The sequence below is a fragment of the Phyllobates terribilis genome, unplaced genomic scaffold (genome assembly GCF_046119375.1).
Source record: "Phyllobates terribilis strain yellow unplaced genomic scaffold, ASM4611937v1 Scaffold_298__1_contigs__length_2340664, whole genome shotgun sequence".
NCBI classification, from domain to species: domain Eukaryota; kingdom Metazoa; phylum Chordata; class Amphibia; order Anura; family Dendrobatidae; genus Phyllobates; species Phyllobates terribilis.
The window spans coordinates 518,269-536,685 of record NW_027363058.1 but is presented as its reverse complement, the minus strand read 5'-3'; the positions used below and the strand labels follow the sequence as shown (position 1 = coordinate 536,685).

General features: G+C 44.3%; 11 non-coding genes and 2 pseudogenes across 11 annotated transcripts; all 13 read left to right on the top strand.

The window, feature by feature from the left end:
• Positions 1–3,121: 3,121 nt before the first annotated feature.
• On the top strand, positions 3,122–3,319 carry LOC141220672 (U2 spliceosomal RNA). The gene has a single exon (XR_012288873.1). It is a non-coding gene; the product is annotated as a U2 spliceosomal RNA (small nuclear RNA).
• Positions 3,320–4,434: 1,115 nt separating this feature from the next.
• LOC141220577 (U2 spliceosomal RNA) lies at positions 4,435–4,625 on the top strand. The gene has a single exon (XR_012288782.1). It is a non-coding gene; the product is annotated as a U2 spliceosomal RNA (small nuclear RNA).
• A 1,115-nt stretch (positions 4,626–5,740) lies between these two features.
• Positions 5,741–5,931, top strand: LOC141220576 (U2 spliceosomal RNA). The gene has a single exon (XR_012288781.1). It is a non-coding gene; the product is annotated as a U2 spliceosomal RNA (small nuclear RNA).
• Positions 5,932–7,043: 1,112 nt separating this feature from the next.
• LOC141220740 (U2 spliceosomal RNA) lies at positions 7,044–7,159 on the top strand (annotated as a pseudogene).
• Positions 7,160–7,683: 524 nt separating this feature from the next.
• LOC141220654 (U2 spliceosomal RNA) lies at positions 7,684–7,866 on the top strand. The gene has a single exon (XR_012288859.1). It is a non-coding gene; the product is annotated as a U2 spliceosomal RNA (small nuclear RNA).
• Positions 7,867–8,981: 1,115 nt separating this feature from the next.
• LOC141220575 (U2 spliceosomal RNA) lies at positions 8,982–9,172 on the top strand. Its single transcript, XR_012288780.1, has one exon. It is a non-coding gene; the product is annotated as a U2 spliceosomal RNA (small nuclear RNA).
• A 1,115-nt stretch (positions 9,173–10,287) lies between these two features.
• LOC141220634 (U2 spliceosomal RNA) lies at positions 10,288–10,478 on the top strand. Its single transcript, XR_012288839.1, has one exon. It is a non-coding gene; the product is annotated as a U2 spliceosomal RNA (small nuclear RNA).
• Positions 10,479–11,593: 1,115 nt separating this feature from the next.
• On the top strand, positions 11,594–11,784 carry LOC141220574 (U2 spliceosomal RNA). Its single transcript, XR_012288779.1, has one exon. It is a non-coding gene; the product is annotated as a U2 spliceosomal RNA (small nuclear RNA).
• A 1,115-nt stretch (positions 11,785–12,899) lies between these two features.
• Positions 12,900–13,090, top strand: LOC141220573 (U2 spliceosomal RNA). The gene has a single exon (XR_012288778.1). It is a non-coding gene; the product is annotated as a U2 spliceosomal RNA (small nuclear RNA).
• A 1,112-nt stretch (positions 13,091–14,202) lies between these two features.
• Positions 14,203–14,393, top strand: LOC141220572 (U2 spliceosomal RNA). Its single transcript, XR_012288777.1, has one exon. It is a non-coding gene; the product is annotated as a U2 spliceosomal RNA (small nuclear RNA).
• Positions 14,394–15,508: 1,115 nt separating this feature from the next.
• LOC141220571 (U2 spliceosomal RNA) lies at positions 15,509–15,699 on the top strand. The gene has a single exon (XR_012288776.1). It is a non-coding gene; the product is annotated as a U2 spliceosomal RNA (small nuclear RNA).
• Positions 15,700–16,814: 1,115 nt separating this feature from the next.
• LOC141220742 (U2 spliceosomal RNA) lies at positions 16,815–16,913 on the top strand (annotated as a pseudogene).
• A 541-nt stretch (positions 16,914–17,454) lies between these two features.
• On the top strand, positions 17,455–17,636 carry LOC141220650 (U2 spliceosomal RNA). The gene has a single exon (XR_012288855.1). It is a non-coding gene; the product is annotated as a U2 spliceosomal RNA (small nuclear RNA).
• Positions 17,637–18,417: the final 781 nt, after the last annotated feature.

Sequence of the window (18,417 nt, the reverse complement as noted above, 5' to 3'; positions counted from 1 at the left end):
TGTTTTTGTTATTGGTGACTTTAACTGTATTTTTTCAAAAGAAGCAAGGGCAGGTTCATGGCAATCTAAAGTGGATGTTACAGGTAATCTATGGAACCAAATGACTAAAGACTTCTCCCTTAGGGATGCTGTGTCGGAGAAGCCGGGACCTTTTACATATCATTCAGATGATGGCCATGCCGAGTCTAGACTGGACTATTTTTTTGTTTCCTCACCGGCAGTTAAATGTGTTAAGTATTCCCAAGAGAAAGTTTGCTTCTCTGATCATGAGTGTTTGCTTGGGGTGTTTGAGGTGGATGGTTTTTTCTATGGCAAAGGGAGGTGGCGGATGAATGTGAGTGTTCTGGATGACAAGCAAGTTTTCAGGTGTTTTTCAAAAAAATACCATGGTTGGGTGAGGAGGAAAAGGGATTTTTGCAATATCTTGGAATGGTGGGTGTGGGTCAAGGTTAGAATTAGGGATTTTTTCAGGAAAATTGGCTATATTAAGGCTAAAAAGAAGAGATTATTATATACACAAATAAATAGGAGGATTTCCTTTTTGCATGAATGTAGAGCTATGGGTATAGATGTTAAAAGTGAGTTGGTTAAAATGAAGAACGAAATGGGTGATTGGATGTTTGGACGAGGAAAGGAAATCATATTCCGGTCGAGAGTGAAGTTTAGGGAACAGAATGAGAAATGTACGCGCTTCTTTTTTAAGAAAATGTGTGGTGGTAAACGGGATATGCATGTGTTAGTGAATGATAAGGGTGATGAGGTACATGGTGAGGGAGTGATCAAGGAAGTGGTTAATTTTTATAAAGGCTTGTATGGGGAGAAAAAGTGTGATTTGGGGAACGAGAATGAGTTTTTGCAGGTACTTGGAAATTTTGTTACAGAAAGTGAAAGTCAGGCTTTGATGGATGATTTAACAGAGAAAGAATTGTTGGGTGTGATCTCCAAGTCTCCGAAGAACAAATCCCCTGGGCAGGATGGAATCCCATGTGATTTTTATGCAAAATATTGGGACGTTGTTTCTCAGGATCTGTTTGAAGTCATGAAATCCTTGTTTGCCGGAGTGAGTATGCCTGAGTGTATGAAGGGAGGTTTGGTTGTGTTATTGTTTAAAAAAGGTGATAGAAAGAGGCTAGCCAACTGGAGACCAATTACGCTGCTTAATGCTGATTATAAGATTTTTGCGAAAATTTTGGCTTGTCGTATGAGAGAAGTGATAGCATCTGTGATTGAGGAGGAACAAGTGTGTGCAGTGCCTGAACGGAGGATACAAGAGAACATTTGTCTGGTGAGGGATGTGCTAGAGGATTGTAAGAGTAGAAAGAAAGGTGTGATTGTATGTGCGCTTGACTTTGAAAAGGCCTTTGATTGTGTGGCTCATGTGTTTTTGTTTAATGTGTTGTTGAAGATGGGCTTTCCAGAGCGCTTGGTTAGATTGATTATGGGAATGTATGAGGGTGCTAGAAGTGTGGTGCAGGTGAATGGTTTTTTATCTGAGTCTTTTGAAATATTGTCAGGGGTGAGGCAGGGATGCCCGCTTTCTCCAATCATGTTTATTTGTGTGATGGAGCCTCTTCTCCAGCTTATTAGAAGGGATACAGTTTTAAAGGGGTTTTTGATCCCTGGCTGTGATGGTAAGGCTATTAAAGTGATTGGTTATATGGATGATGTGTGTGTGTTGTGTGATTCTGAGAGTGATGTCGCAAGGGTTAAATGGTTAGTCCAATGTTTTTGTGTGGCCTCTGCTTTCAAAATAAATTGGGAAAAAGTAAGGTTAAGGGATTTTTTAGTAGTAAAAAAGTGAGTGATGCAGATATGGAATGTGTGGAAGGGGGGATTAAAGTGTTGGGGGTGTGTCTGGATGAGAGTTTAAAAGGGGACAAGAGTTGGGAGGATCTGGGTGGTAAAATTGCAAGGAAATTGGAATTATGGCGTCTGCGTGATCTGTCCTTTACTGGGAAAATTTTAATCATTAAAAGTATCATTCTCCCTATGCTTATTTATGTAGCTTTGATTTTTCCCCCATCTGTTGGAGTTTTGAAGAAGATTAATAGATTACTTTTTGTGTTCCTTTGGGGCAGTAATATAGAGAAGGCCAAGAGGGAATTTCTTCATAGGTGTAAAAGGAATGGTGGCCTAGGATTCCCTAACATCGAGACTTTTATTGGTCTGAATTGTATTAGTTTTTTTGCAGGACTTTTATTAAAGCAATCCAAGGCTGCATGTATGTGTAGATACCTTGGAGGCTCCGTCTTCCATCGGTTAAAATGGATGAATTATGATAACTGTAAACCTACTGCTTATGTATGCCCTTATTGGTACTTACAATTGGAATGTTTTATCAAAAAATTTCATCTTGAGAAAGTTCAGATGGTGAGTTTTCTGAAGAATAAAAGCATGGTGAAAAGGATGTGTGCGGATAATAGGATGTGTGAAATTAATGGGTTAAGGTCAGCTGAAGCGGAGGATGTCTGGTGTAAGCTGGTCAAACATGATATGTCTAACAAACAGAAAGATTTAGTTTGGATGTCTTTGCATGGGATTTTACCTGTGAGGAGTGTACAAAAAAGGAAAGGGTTGGCGGTGTCTGAAAGGTGTCCGAGAGAGCGGTGTGGGTGTAATGAAGAGGTCCATCATGTTCTATGGTCATGTAGGTTTGCGAAGGATGTTTGGTCTAAATTGGGTGGGTTATGTATGGAATTGACTGGGGTGAAACGTTTGAATTTTGAAATTGTCATGTTTGGGTTATGCATGTTAAACCGTGAAAAGGATAGGATTTTGTGGCTGTTTTTGGCTTGTGTGAAGGAGGTTTTGTGGAATTGCCGGAACTTGTATGTGTTTAAAAATGAGCGTTTTGAGGTGGATGATTGTGTTAAAATGGTCCTTGAGAAGTTATATTTCTATTATAAATGTGATATGAAAGGTGGGATGGATGCAGAGGGAGTATGGAAATTCCGGAAATGGAAACATATAATTAGTCTGTAATTTTGTTTTTTTCTGATGTGTATATTGCATTTTTTCAATTTAACTGGATAATAAAAGAAACCATCATGATGAGTTTTAAACGATAAATGATTGTGGAATGGTTGTTTTTTTCAGATGAGGAGACGACCTTTTATTCTGCATTATTGTTTTAAACCTGAATGGTTTTGTAAAAAAAAAAAAAAAATCTGTTCTTATCAGTTTAATATCTGATACGTCCCCTATCTGGGGACCATATATTAAATGGATTTTTAGAACAGGGAGATGGAAAAAGAGCTTGCTCTGTCCACTCCACGCATTGACCTGGTATTGCAGTATCTCCAGGACCGGTGCACCCCTTCTTTAATGCAGTTTCTAAAATCAGAAAGAATTGAATTCAATGTTTTTTGTTCATTTTGCTTGTTTGTCGGATTTTGGGATGGACTCTTTGGCTTTGCTTTTCTTCTCCTCATTGGATTTTTCATGTTCAAAGTTGCAGAAGCCAGATTACAAGCTCATTTTGGTTCAACTTCAGCAACTGTGCATTGCATTGCCATGTAATGTGATGCAATGCTATCTTTCTAGCTCTCCCTTTTTACTTCCTTTTGGATAAACAGACATATTAGGCAAGCATTTTGGAGCTTTCACCTAAATAACTACAGGTGGTGAGATAAGCTGCACAATATAATTGACCTTTCAGTATATTGTTGCACACACACCATCTATTTAGCAAATGCCCTTGTTATCAACAGCAGCCTTTTAAACTCACCTGAGCTAACAGGTATGTGCGCTGGTTACTCTGCTGCGCTTAAAATTTCTTTTTTGGTTTGCTACAATGCCTTTTCTGAAACGTTGTCTCCTTCTGCTGGAACACTGACTTCTTTCATTTAATGCCTGCAGACTATAAAAGAGAACCCAACCCAAAAAGTTTGGTTGATTAGTCTGTGGCATTCTGTTAAACTGTTGCTTATGGCGGTCTCTGTGAGCTTCTCAGCGACATTCAGCCAGCCAGGTATCCTGCCTGCAGTAGATGGAATGTGGCAATGGAACGCTGGCTGCGCGTGTCATAATAGGCTCTGAGCCTTTATATACCTGTGCACAGCAGCAGCCACCTTCAGTCTGCTGCTGGACAGCCAGCAGCAGCAGCAGCAGGAGAGGTATGTAATCAGGAGCCCTCCTGCTAAGGGTAGACAGCTGCTCGTTCCACCCCACCCCCCGCCTTAATTGGTTCTCCTCCCTTCCAACGGTGTTGAGGCGGGTGGGAACAGCAGGGGGTGAAGGTGCTGTGTTTAAAGAGGTGGAGTTATGCAGATCTAAAACGCGTGGATTGCAGCAGCAGCAAGCCGAAAAGTGCAGGCATGTAAGGGATCTAGAGGTTGACAACATGTCTTCTTAACGGGAGTCCAGGAGCTCATCTCCACAAATGGACTTTTCAGGATCCTTGGGTGGCTCCGTAGTTTGAAACCAATTCTGGTTATCGCTTCTCGGCCTTTTGGCTAAGATCAAGTGTAGTATCTGTTCTTATCAGTTTAATATCTGATACGTCCCCTATCTGGGGACCATATATTAAATGGATTTTTAGAACAGGGAGATGGAAAAAGAGCTTGCTCTGTCCACTCCACGCATTGACCTGGTATTGCAGTATCTCCAGGACCGGTGCACCCCTTCTTTAATGCAGTTTCTAAAATCAGAAAGAATTGAATTCAATGTTTTTTGTTCATTTTGCTTGTTTGTCGGATTTTGGGATGGACTCTTTGGCTTTGCTTTTCTTCTCCTCATTGGATTTTTCATGTTCAAAGTTGCAGAAGCCAGATTACAAGCTCATTTTGGTTCAACTTCAGCAACTGTGCATTGCATTGCCATGTAATGTGATGCAATGCTATCTTTCTAGCTCTCCCTTTTTACTTCCTTTTGGATAAACAGACATATTAGGCAAGCATTTTGGAGCTTTCACCTAAATAACTACAGGTGGTGAGATAAGCTGCACAATATAATTGACCTTTCAGTATATTGTTGCACACACACCATCTATTTAGCAAATGCCCTTGTTATCAACAGCAGCCTTTTAAACTCACCTGAGCTAACAGGTATGTGCGCTGGTTACTCTGCTGCGCTTAAAATTTCTTTTTTGGTTTGCTACAATGCCTTTTCTGAAACGTTGTCTCCTTCTGCTGGAACACTGACTTCTTTCATTTAATGCCTGCAGACTATAAAAGAGAACCCAACCCAAAAAGTTTGGTTGATTAGTCTGTGGCATTCTGTTAAACTGTTGCTTATGGCGGTCTCTGTGAGCTTCTCAGCGACATTCAGCCAGCCAGGTATCCTGCCTGCAGTAGATGGAATGTGGCAATGGAACGCTGGCTGCGCGTGTCATAATAGGCTCTGAGCCTTTATATACCTGTGCACAGCAGCAGCCACCTTCAGTCTGCTGCTGGACAGCCAGCAGCAGCAGCAGCAGGAGAGGTATGTAATCAGGAGCCCTCCTGCTAAGGGTAGACAGCTGCTCGTTCCACCCCACCCCCCGCCTTAATTGGTTCTCCTCCCTTCCAACGGTGTTGAGGCGGGTGGGAACAGCAGGGGGTGAAGGTGCTGTGTTTAAAGAGGTGGAGTTATGCAGATCTAAAACGCGTGGATTGCAGCAGCAGCAAGCCGAAAAGTGCAGGCATGTAAGGGATCTAGAGGTTGACAACATGTCTTCTTAACGGGAGTCCAGGAGCTCATCTCCACAAATGGACTTTTCAGGATCCTTGGGTGGCTCCGTAGTTTGAAACCAATTCTGGTTATCGCTTCTCGGCCTTTTGGCTAAGATCAAGTGTAGTATCTGTTCTTATCAGTTTAATATCTGATACGTCCCCTATCTGGGGACCATATATTAAATGGATTTTTAGAACAGGGAGATGGAAAAAGAGCTTGCTCTGTCCACTCCACGCATTGACCTGGTATTGCAGTATCTCCAGGACCGGTGCACCCCTTCTTTAATGCAGTTTCTAAAATCAGAAAGAATTGAATTCAATGTTTTTTGTTCATTTTGCTTGTTTGTCGGATTTTGGGATGGACTCTTTGGCTTTGCTTTTCTTCTCCTCATTGGATTTTTCATGTTCAAAGTTGCAGAAGCCAGATTACAAGCTCATTTTGGTTCAACTTCAGCAACTGTGCATTGCATTGCCATGTAATGTGATGCAATGCTATCTTTCTAGCTCTCCCTTTTTACTTCCTTTTGGATAAACAGACATATTAGGCAAGCATTTTGGAGCTTTCACCTAAATAACTACAGGTGGTGAGATAAGCTGCACAATATAATTGACCTTTCAGTATATTGTTGCACACACACCATCTATTTAGCAAATGCCCTTGTTATCAACAGCAGCCTTTTAAACTCACCTGAGCTAACAGGTATGTGCGCTGGTTACTCTGCTGCGCTTAAAATTTCTTTTTTGGTTTGCTACAATGCCTTTTCTGAAACGTTGTCTCCTTCTGCTGGAACACTGACTTCTTTCATTTAATGCCTGCAGACTATAAAAGAGAACCCAACCCAAAAAGTTTGGTTGATTAGTCTGTGGCATTCTGTTAAACTGTTGCTTATGGCGGTCTCTGTGAGCTTCTCAGCGACATTCAGCCAGCCAGGTATCCTGCCTGCAGTAGATGGAATGTGGCAATGGAACGCTGGCTGCGCGTGTCATAATAGGCTCTGAGCCTTTATATACCTGTGCACAGCAGCAGCCACCTTCAGTCTGCTGCTGGACAGCCAGCAGCAGCAGCAGGAGAGGTATGTAATCAGGAGCCCTCCTGCTAAGGGTAGACAGCTGCTCGTTCCACCCCACCCCCCGCCTTAATTGGTTCTCCTCCCTTCCAACGGTGTTGAGGCGGGTGGGAACAGCAGGGGGTGAAGGTGCTGTGTTTAAAGAGGTGGAGTTATGCAGATCTAAAACGCGTGGATTGCAGCAGCAGCAAGCCGAAAAGTGCAGGCATGTAAGGGATCTAGAGGTTGACAACATGTCTTCTTAACGGGAGTCCAGGAGCTCATCTCCACAAATGGACTTTTCAGGATCCTTGGGTGGCTCCGTAGTTTGAAACCAATTCTGGTTATCGCTTCTCGGCCTTTTGGCTAAGATCAAGTGTAGTATCTTTTGAAAAGGCAGTTTTGTCCTTGGGCTGCCCTAGTAAATTGATGCATATTACACACTGGTTTGGTGCACTTGTTAGTACGCCAGGTGGCTCATAGAGTTATCTGATGGAAAACATGGCCCTCCAGGATCGAAGTCACTAGGCTGGGTAAGTGTGAGGGCTTTGGAGCAATGTGCCCCAGGAGTAGGCGCCCTGGTGGGAGTCCAAGCTTACTGGGACTGGGAACCCCAGAAAGACTTGGCTTCGTAGCACGCCGCACCTTTGCCAATCATACTTTCTGAGCAACCCCCCCTATTCCTGGCCTCCGGGCTAGGAAGGGGAATTTTTATAAACCCGGTCGGAGGTCCGGTCAGCTTTGGGCTGAGAAACCAACACAGGCTCCAGCTCCACTAGGGTGGCAGCCTAGATGGAAGCTGGGAGCACGAAAACGGCTCTTCTCCGGCTTCGGCTAGGGAGAGCATCGGAGATCCCTGACCCTCGCTGTGGCCTTCTGGCTCGGAGGGATGGGGATGGTTTATTGGGGACCCTCTCCTCCGGGAAGGGTCCACATGAATCCTCGCCTCGTGCGCTGTTTTGGTGTGACTTCGGTCACATTTTTCAGTGCCTTGGATGCAGCTTCAATCAAAAAAATCTGTTCTTATCAGTTTAATATCTGATACGTCCCCTATCTGGGGACCATATATTAAATGGATTTTTAGAACAGGGAGATGGAAAAAGAGCTTGCTCTGTCCACTCCACGCATTGACCTGGTATTGCAGTATCTCCAGGACTGGTGCACCCCTTCTTTAATGCAGTTTCTAAAATCAGAAAGAATTGAATTCAATGTTTTTTGTTCATTTTGCTTGTTTGTCGGATTTTGGGATGGACTCTTTGGCTTTGCTTTTCTTCTCCTCATTGGATTTTTCATGTTCAAAGTTGCAGAAGCCAGATTACAAGCTCATTTTGGTTCAACTTCAGCAACTGTGCATTGCATTGCCATGTAATGTGATGCAATGCTATCTTTCTAGCTCTCCCTTTTTACTTCCTTTTGGATAAACAGACATATTAGGCAAGCATTTTGGAGCTTTCACCTAAATAACTACAGGTGGTGAGATAAGCTGCACAATATAATTGACCTTTCAGTATATTGTTGCACACACACCATCTATTTAGCAAATGCCCTTGTTATCAACAGCAGCCTTTTAAACTCACCTGAGCTAACAGGTATGTGCGCTGGTTACTCTGCTGCGCTTAAAATTTCTTTTTTGGTTTGCTACAATGCCTTTTCTGAAACGTTGTCTCCTTCTGCTGGAACACTGACTTCTTTCATTTAATGCCTGCAGACTATAAAAGAGAACCCAACCCAAAAAGTTTGGTTGATTAGTCTGTGGCATTCTGTTAAACTGTTGCTTATGGCGGTCTCTGTGAGCTTCTCAGCGACATTCAGCCAGCCAGGTATCCTGCCTGCAGTAGATGGAATGTGGCAATGGAACGCTGGCTGCGCGTGTCATAATAGGCTCTGAGCCTTTATATACCTGTGCACAGCAGCAGCCACCTTCAGTCTGCTGCTGGACAGCCAGCAGCAGCAGCAGCAGGAGAGGTATGTAATCAGGAGCCCTCCTGCTAAGGGTAGACAGCTGCTCGTTCCACCCCACCCCCCGCCTTAATTGGTTCTCCTCCCTTCCAACGGTGTTGAGGCGGGTGGGAACAGCAGGGGGTGAAGGTGCTGTGTTTAAAGAGGTGGAGTTATGCAGATCTAAAACGCGTGGATTGCAGCAGCAGCAAGCCGAAAAGTGCAGGCATGTAAGGGATCTAGAGGTTGACAACATGTCTTCTTAACGGGAGTCCAGGAGCTCATCTCCACAAATGGACTTTTCAGGATCCTTGGGTGGCTCCGTAGTTTGAAACCAATTCTGGTTATCGCTTCTCGGCCTTTTGGCTAAGATCAAGTGTAGTATCTGTTCTTATCAGTTTAATATCTGATACGTCCCCTATCTGGGGACCATATATTAAATGGATTTTTAGAACAGGGAGATGGAAAAAGAGCTTGCTCTGTCCACTCCACGCATTGACCTGGTATTGCAGTATCTCCAGGACCGGTGCACCCCTTCTTTAATGCAGTTTCTAAAATCAGAAAGAATTGAATTCAATGTTTTTTGTTCATTTTGCTTGTTTGTCGGATTTTGGGATGGACTCTTTGGCTTTGCTTTTCTTCTCCTCATTGGATTTTTCATGTTCAAAGTTGCAGAAGCCAGATTACAAGCTCATTTTGGTTCAACTTCAGCAACTGTGCATTGCATTGCCATGTAATGTGATGCAATGCTATCTTTCTAGCTCTCCCTTTTTACTTCCTTTTGGATAAACAGACATATTAGGCAAGCATTTTGGAGCTTTCACCTAAATAACTACAGGTGGTGAGATAAGCTGCACAATATAATTGACCTTTCAGTATATTGTTGCACACACACCATCTATTTAGCAAATGCCCTTGTTATCAACAGCAGCCTTTTAAACTCACCTGAGCTAACAGGTATGTGCGCTGGTTACTCTGCTGCGCTTAAAATTTCTTTTTTGGTTTGCTACAATGCCTTTTCTGAAACGTTGTCTCCTTCTGCTGGAACACTGACTTCTTTCATTTAATGCCTGCAGACTATAAAAGAGAACCCAACCCAAAAAGTTTGGTTGATTAGTCTGTGGCATTCTGTTAAACTGTTGCTTATGGCGGTCTCTGTGAGCTTCTCAGCGACATTCAGCCAGCCAGGTATCCTGCCTGCAGTAGATGGAATGTGGCAATGGAACGCTGGCTGCGCGTGTCATAATAGGCTCTGAGCCTTTATATACCTGTGCACAGCAGCAGCCACCTTCAGTCTGCTGCTGGACAGCCAGCAGCAGCAGCAGCAGGAGAGGTATGTAATCAGGAGCCCTCCTGCTAAGGGTAGACAGCTGCTCGTTCCACCCCACCCCCCGCCTTAATTGGTTCTCCTCCCTTCCAACGGTGTTGAGGCGGGTGGGAACAGCAGGGGGTGAAGGTGCTGTGTTTAAAGAGGTGGAGTTATGCAGATCTAAAACGCGTGGATTGCAGCAGCAGCAAGCCGAAAAGTGCAGGCATGTAAGGGATCTAGAGGTTGACAACATGTCTTCTTAACGGGAGTCCAGGAGCTCATCTCCACAAATGGACTTTTCAGGATCCTTGGGTGGCTCCGTAGTTTGAAACCAATTCTGGTTATCGCTTCTCGGCCTTTTGGCTAAGATCAAGTGTAGTATCTGTTCTTATCAGTTTAATATCTGATACGTCCCCTATCTGGGGACCATATATTAAATGGATTTTTAGAACAGAGAGATGGAAAAAGAGCTTGCTCTGTCCACTCCACGCATTGACCTGGTATTGCAGTATCTCCAGGACCGGTGCACCCCTTCTTTAATGCAGTTTCTAAAATCAGAAAGAATTGAATTCAATGTTTTTTGTTCATTTTGCTTGTTTGTCGGATTTTGGGATGGACTCTTTGGCTTTGCTTTTCTTCTCCTCATTGGATTTTTCATGTTCAAAGTTGCAGAAGCCAGATTACAAGCTCATTTTGGTTCAACTTCAGCAACTGTGCATTGCATTGCCATGTAATGTGATGCAATGCTATCTTTCTAGCTCTCCCTTTTTACTTCCTTTTGGATAAACAGACATATTAGGCAAGCATTTTGGAGCTTTCACCTAAATAACTACAGGTGGTGAGATAAGCTGCACAATATAATTGACCTTTCAGTATATTGTTGCACACACACCATCTATTTAGCAAATGCCCTTGTTATCAACAGCAGCCTTTTAAACTCACCTGAGCTAACAGGTATGTGCGCTGGTTACTCTGCTGCGCTTAAAATTTCTTTTTTGGTTTGCTACAATGCCTTTTCTGAAACGTTGTCTCCTTCTGCTGGAACACTGACTTCTTTCATTTAATGCCTGCAGACTATAAAAGAGAACCCAACCCAAAAAGTTTGGTTGATTAGTCTGTGGCATTCTGTTAAACTGTTGCTTATGGCGGTCTCTGTGAGCTTCTCAGCGACATTCAGCCAGCCAGGTATCCTGCCTGCAGTAGATGGAATGTGGCAATGGAACGCTGGCTGCGCGTGTCATAATAGGCTCTGAGCCTTTATATACCTGTGCACAGCAGCAGCCACCTTCAGTCTGCTGCTGGACAGCCAGCAGCAGCAGCAGCAGGAGAGGTATGTAATCAGGAGCCCTCCTGCTAAGGGTAGACAGCTGCTCGTTCCACCCCACCCCCCGCCTTAATTGGTTCTCCTCCCTTCCAACGGTGTTGAGGCGGGTGGGAACAGCAGGGGGTGAAGGTGCTGTGTTTAAAGAGGTGGAGTTATGCAGATCTAAAACGCGTGGATTGCAGCAGCAGCAAGCCGAAAAGTGCAGGCATGTAAGGGATCTAGAGGTTGACAACATGTCTTCTTAACGGGAGTCCAGGAGCTCATCTCCACAAATGGACTTTTCAGGATCCTTGGGTGGCTCCGTAGTTTGAAACCAATTCTGGTTATCGCTTCTCGGCCTTTTGGCTAAGATCAAGTGTAGTATCTGTTCTTATCAGTTTAATATCTGATACGTCCCCTATCTGGGGACCATATATTAAATGGATTTTTAGAACAGGGAGATGGAAAAAGAGCTTGCTCTGTCCACTCCACGCATTGACCTGGTATTGCAGTATCTCCAGGACCGGTGCACCCCTTCTTTAATGCAGTTTCTAAAATCAGAAAGAATTGAATTCAATGTTTTTTGTTCATTTTGCTTGTTTGTCGGATTTTGGGATGGACTCTTTGGCTTTGCTTTTCTTCTCCTCATTGGATTTTTCATGTTCAAAGTTGCAGAAGCCAGATTACAAGCTCATTTTGGTTCAACTTCAGCAACTGTGCATTGCATTGCCATGTAATGTGATGCAATGCTATCTTTCTAGCTCTCCCTTTTTACTTCCTTTTGGATAAACAGACATATTAGGCAAGCATTTTGGAGCTTTCACCTAAATAACTACAGGTGGTGAGATAAGCTGCACAATATAATTGACCTTTCAGTATATTGTTGCACACACACCATGTATTTAGCAAATGCCCTTGTTATCAACAGCAGCCTTTTAAACTCACCTGAGCTAACAGGTATGTGCGCTGGTTACTCTGCTGCGCTTAAAATTTCTTTTTTGGTTTGCTACAATGCCTTTTCTGAAACGTTGTCTCCTTCTGCTGGAACACTGACTTCTTTCATTTAATGCCTGCAGACTATAAAAGAGAACCCAACCCAAAAAGTTTGGTTGATTAGTCTGTGGCATTCTGTTAAACTGTTGCTTATGGCGGTCTCTGTGAGCTTCTCAGCGACATTCAGCCAGCCAGGTATCCTGCCTGCAGTAGATGGAATGTGGCAATGGAACGTTGGCTGCGCGTGTCATAATAGGCTCTGAGCCTTTATATACCTGTGCACAGCAGCAGCCACCTTCAGTCTGCTGCTGGACAGCCAGCAGCAGCAGCAGCAGGAGAGGTATGTAATCAGGAGCCCTCCTGCTAAGGGTAGACAGCTGCTCGTTCCACCCCACCCCCCGCCTTAATTGGTTCTCCTCCCTTCCAACGGTGTTGAGGCGGGTGGGAACAGCAGGGGGTGAAGGTGCTGTGTTTAAAGAGGTGGAGTTATGCAGATCTAAAACGCGTGGATTGCAGCAGCAGCAAGCCGAAAAGTGCAGGCATGTAAGGGATCTAGAGGTTGACAACATGTCTTCTTAACGGGAGTCCAGGAGCTCATCTCCACAAATGGACTTTTCAGGATCCTTGGGTGGCTCCGTAGTTTGAAACCAATTCTGGTTATCGCTTCTCGGCCTTTTGGCTAAGATCAAGTGTAGTATCTGTTCTTATCAGTTTAATATCTGATACGTCCCCTATCTGGGGACCATATATTAAATGGATTTTTAGAACAGGGAGATGGAAAAAGAGCTTGCTCTGTCCACTCCACGCATTGACCTGGTATTGCAGTATCTCCAGGACCGGTGCACCCCTTCTTTAATGCAGTTTCTAAAATCAGAAAGAATTGAATTCAATGTTTTTTGTTCATTTTGCTTGTTTGTCGGATTTTGGGATGGACTCTTTGGCTTTGCTTTTCTTCTCCTCATTAGATTTTTCATGTTCAAAGTTGCAGAAGCCAGATTACAAGCTCATTTTGGTTCAACTTCAGCAACTGTGCATTGCATTGCCATGTAATGTGATGCAATGCTATCTTTCTAGCTCTCCCTTTTTACTTCCTTTTGGATAAACAGACATATTAGGCAAGCATTTTGGAGCTTTCACCTAAATAACTACAGGTGGTGAGATAAGCTGCACAATATAATTGACCTTTCAGTATATTGTTGCACACACACCATCTATTTAGCAAATGCCCTTGTTATCAACAGCAGCCTTTTAAACTCACCTGAGCTAACAGGTATGTGCGCTGGTTACTCTGCTGCGCTTAAAATTTCTTTTTTGGTTTGCTACAATGCCTTTTCTGAAACGTTGTCTCCTTCTGCTGGAACACTGACTTCTTTCATTTAATGCCTGCAGACTATAAAAGAGAACCCAACCCAAAAAGTTTGGTTGATTAGTCTGTGGCATTCTGTTAAACTGTTGCTTATGGCGGTCTCTGTGAGCTTCTCAGCGACATTCAGCCAGCCAGGTATCCTGCCTGCAGTAGATGGAATGTGGCAATGGAACGCTGGCTGCGCGTGTCATAATAGGCTCTGAGCCTTTATATACCTGTGCACAGCAGCAGCCACCTTCAGTCTGCTGCTGGACAGCCAGCAGCAGCAGCAGGAGAGGTATGTAATCAGGAGCCCTCCTGCTAAGGGTAGACAGCTGCTCGTTCCACCCCACCCCCCGCCTTAATTGGTTCTCCTCCCTTCCAACGATGTTGAGGCGGGTGGGAACAGCAGGGGGTGAAGGTGCTGTGTTTAAAGAGGTGGAGTTATGCAGATCTAAAACGCGTGGATTGCAGCAGCAGCAAGCCGAAAAGTGCAGGCATGTAAGGGATCTAGAGGTTGACAACATGTCTTCTTAACGGGAGTCCAGGAGCTCATCTCCACAAATGGACTTTTCAGGATCCTTGGGTGGCTCCGTAGTTTGAAACCAATTCTGGTTATCGCTTCTCGGCCTTTTGGCTAAGATCAAGTGTAGTATCTGTTCTTATCAGTTTAATATCTGATACGTCCCCTATCTGGGGACCATATATTAAATGGATTTTTAGAACAGGGAGATGGAAAAAGAGCTTGCTCTGTCCACTCCACGCATTGACCTGGTATTGCAGTATCTCCAGGACCGGTGCACCCCTTCTTTAATGCAGTTTCTAAAATCAGAAAGAATTGAATTCAATGTTTTTTGTTCATTTTGCTTGTTTGTCGGATTTTGGGATGGACTCTTTGGCTTTGCTTTTCTTCTCCTCATTGGATTTTTCATGTTCAAAGTTGCAGAAGCCAGATTACAAGCTCATTTTGGTTCAACTTCAGCAACTGTGCATTGCATTGCCATGTAATGTGATGCAATGCTATCTTTCTAGCTCTCCCTTTTTACTTCCTTTTGGATAAACAGACATATTAGGCAAGCATTTTGGAGCTTTCACCTAAATAACTACAGGTGGTGAGATAAGCTGCACAATATAATTGACCTTTCAGTATATTGTTGCACACACACCATCTATTTAGCAAATGCCCTTGTTATCAACAGCAGCCTTTTAAACTCACCTGAGCTAACAGGTATGTGCGCTGGTTACTCTGCTGCGCTTAAAATTTCTTTTTTGGTTTGCTACAATGCCTTTTCTGAAACGTTGTCTCCTTCTGCTGGAACCCTGACTTCTTTCATTTAATGCCTGCAGACTATAAAAGAGAACCCAACCCAAAAAGTTTGGTTGATTAGTCTGTGGCATTCTGTTAAACTGTTGCTTATGGCGGTCTCTGTGAGCTTCTCAGCGACATTCAGCCAGCCAGGTATCCTGCCTGCAGTAGATGGAATGTGGCAATGGAACGCTGGCTGCGCGTGTCATAATAGGCTCTGAGCCTTTATATACCTGTGCACAGCAGCAGCCACCTTCAGTCTGCTGCTGGACAGCCAGCAGCAGCAGCAGCAGGAGAGGTATGTAATCAGGAGCCCTCCTGCTAAGGGTAGACAGCTGCTCGTTCCACCCCACCCCCCGCCTTAATTGGTTCTCCTCCCTTCCAACGGTGTTGAGGCGGGTGGGAACAGCAGGGGGTGAAGGTGCTGTGTTTAAAGAGGTGGAGTTATGCAGATCTAAAACGCGTGGATTGCAGCAGCAGCAAGCCGAAAAGTGCAGGCATGTAAGGGATCTAGAGGTTGACAACATGTCTTCTTAACGGGAGTCCAGGAGCTCATCTCCACAAATGGACTTTTCAGGATCCTTGGGTGGCTCCGTAGTTTGAAACCAATTCTGGTTATCGCTTCTCGGCCTTTTGGCTAAGATCAAGTGTAGTATCTGTTCTTATCAGTTTAATATCTGATACGTCCCCTATCTGGGGACCATATATTAAATGGATTTTTAGAACAGGGAGATGGAAAAAGAGCTTGCTCTGTCCACTCCACGCATTGACCTGGTATTGCAGTATCTCCAGGACCGGTGCACCCCTTCTTTAATGTAGTTTCTAAAATCAGAAAGAATTGAATTCAATGTTTTTTGTTCATTTTGCTTGTTTGTCAGATTTTGGGATGGACTCTTTGGCTTTGCTTTTCTTCTCCTCATTGGATTTTTCATGTTCAAAGTTGCAGAAGCCAGATTACAAGCTCATTTTGGTTCAACTTCAGCAACTGTGCATTGCATTGCCATGTAATGTGATGCAATGCTATCTTTCTAGCTCTCCCTTTTTACTTCCTTTTGGATAAACAGACATATTAGGCAAGCATTTTGGAGCTTTCACCTAAATAACTACAGGTGGTGAGATAAGCTGCACAATATAATTGACCTTTCAGTATATTGTTGCACACACACCATCTATTTAGCAAATGCCCTTGTTATCAACAGCAGCCTTTTAAACTCACCTGAGCTAACAGGTATGTGCGCTGGTTACTCTGCTGCGCTTAAAATTTCTTTTTTGGTTTGCTACAATGCCTTTTCTGAAACGTTGTCTCCTTCTGCTGGAACACTGACTTCTTTCATTTAATGCCTGCAGACTATAAAAGAGAACCCAACCCAAAAAGTTTGGTTGATTAGTCTGTGGCATTCTGTTAAACTGTTGCTTATGGCGGTCTCTGTGAGCTTCTCAGCGACATTCAGCCAGCCAGGTATCCTGCCTGCAGTAGATGGAATGTGGCAATGGAACGCTGGCTGCGCGTGTCATAATAGGCTCTGAGCCTTTATATACCTGTGCACAGCAGCAGCCACCTTCAGTCTGCTGCTGGACAGCCAGCAGCAGCAGCAGCAGGAGAGGTATGTAATCAGGAGCCCTCCTGCTAAGGGTAGACAGCTGCTCGTTCCACCCCACCCCCCGCCTTAATTGGTTCTCCTCCCTTCCAACGGTGTTGAGGCGGGTGGGAACAGCAGGGGGTGAAGGTGCTGTGTTTAAAGAGGTGGAGTTATGCAGATCTAAAACGCGTGGATTGCAGCAGCAGCAAGCCGAAAAGTGCAGGCATGTAAGGGATCTAGAGGTTGACAACATGTCTTCTTAACGGGAGTCCAGGAGCTCATCTCCACAAATGGACTTTTCAGGATCCTTGGGTGGCTCCGTAGTTTGAAACCAATTCTGGTTATCGCTTCTCGGCCTTTTGGCTAAGATCAAGTGTAGTATCTTTTCAAAAGGCAGTTTTGTCCTTGGGCTGCCCTAGTAAATTGATGCACATTACACACTGGTTTGGTGCACTTGATAGTACGCCAGGTGGCTCATAGAGTTATCTGATGGAAAACATGGCCCTCCAGGATCGAAGTCACTAGGCTGGGTAAGTGTGAGGGCTTTGGAGCAATGTGCCCCAGGAGTAGGCGCCCTGGTGGGAGTCCAAGCTTACTGGGACTGGGAACCCCAGAAAGACTTGGCTTCGTAGCACGCCGCACCTTTGCCAATCATACTTTCTGAGCAACCCCCCCTATTCCTGGCCTCCGGGCTAGGAAGGGGAATTTTTATAAACCCGGTCGGAGGTCCGGTCAGCTTTGGGCTGAGAAACCAACACAGGCTCCAGCTCCACTAGGGTGGCAGCCTAGATGGAAGCTGCGAGCACGAAAACGGCTCTTCTCCGGCTTCGGCTAGGGAGAGCATCGGAGATCCCTGACCCTCGCTGTGGCCTTCTGGCTCGGAGGGATGGGGATGGTTTATTGGGGAGCCTCTCCTCCGGGAAGGGTCCACATGAATCCTCGCCTCGTGCGCTGTTTTGGTGTGACTTCGGTCACATTTTTCAGTGCCTTGGATGCAGCTTCAATCAAAAAATCTGTTCTTATCAGTTTAATATCTGATACGTCCCCTATCTGGGGACCATATATTAAATGGATTTTTAGAACAGGGAGATGGAAAAAGAGCTTGCTCTGTCCACTCCACGCATTGACCTGGTATTGCAGTATCTCCAGGACCGGTGCACCCCTTCTTTAATGCAGTTTCTAAAATCAGAAAGAATTGAATTCAATGTTTTTTGTTCATTTTGCTTGTTTGTCGGATTTTGGGATGGACTCTTTGGCTTTGCTTTTCTTCTCCTCATTGGATTTTTCATGTTCAAAGTTGCAGAAGCCAGATTACAAGCTCATTTTGGTTCAACTTCAGCAACTGTGCATTGCATTGCCATGTAATGTGATGCAATGCTATCTTTCTAGCTCTCCCTTTTTACTTCCTTTTGGATAAACAGACATATTAGGCAAGCATTTTGGAGCTTTCACCTAAATAACTACAGGTGGTGAGATAAGCTGCACAATATAATTGACCTTTCAGTATATTGTTGCACACACACCATCTATTTAGCAAATGCCCTTGTTATCAACAGCAGCCTTTTAAACTCACCTGAGCTAACAGGTATGTGCGCTGGTTACTCTGCTGCGCTTAAAATTTCTTTTTTGGTTTGCTACAATGCCTTTTCTGAAACGTTGTCTCCTTCTGCTGGAACACTGACTTCTTTCATTTAATGCCTGCAGACTATAAAAGAGAACCCAACCCAAAAAGTTTGGTTGATTAGTCTGTGGCATTCTGTTAAACTGTTGCTTATGGCGGTCTCTGTGAGCTTCTCAGCGACATTCAGCCAGCCAGGTATCCTGCCTGCAGTAGATGGAATGTGGCAATGGAACGCTGGCTGCGCGTGTCATAATAGGCTCTGAGCCTTTATATACCTGTGCACAGCAGCAGCCACCTTCAGTCTGCTGCTGGACAGCCAGCAGCA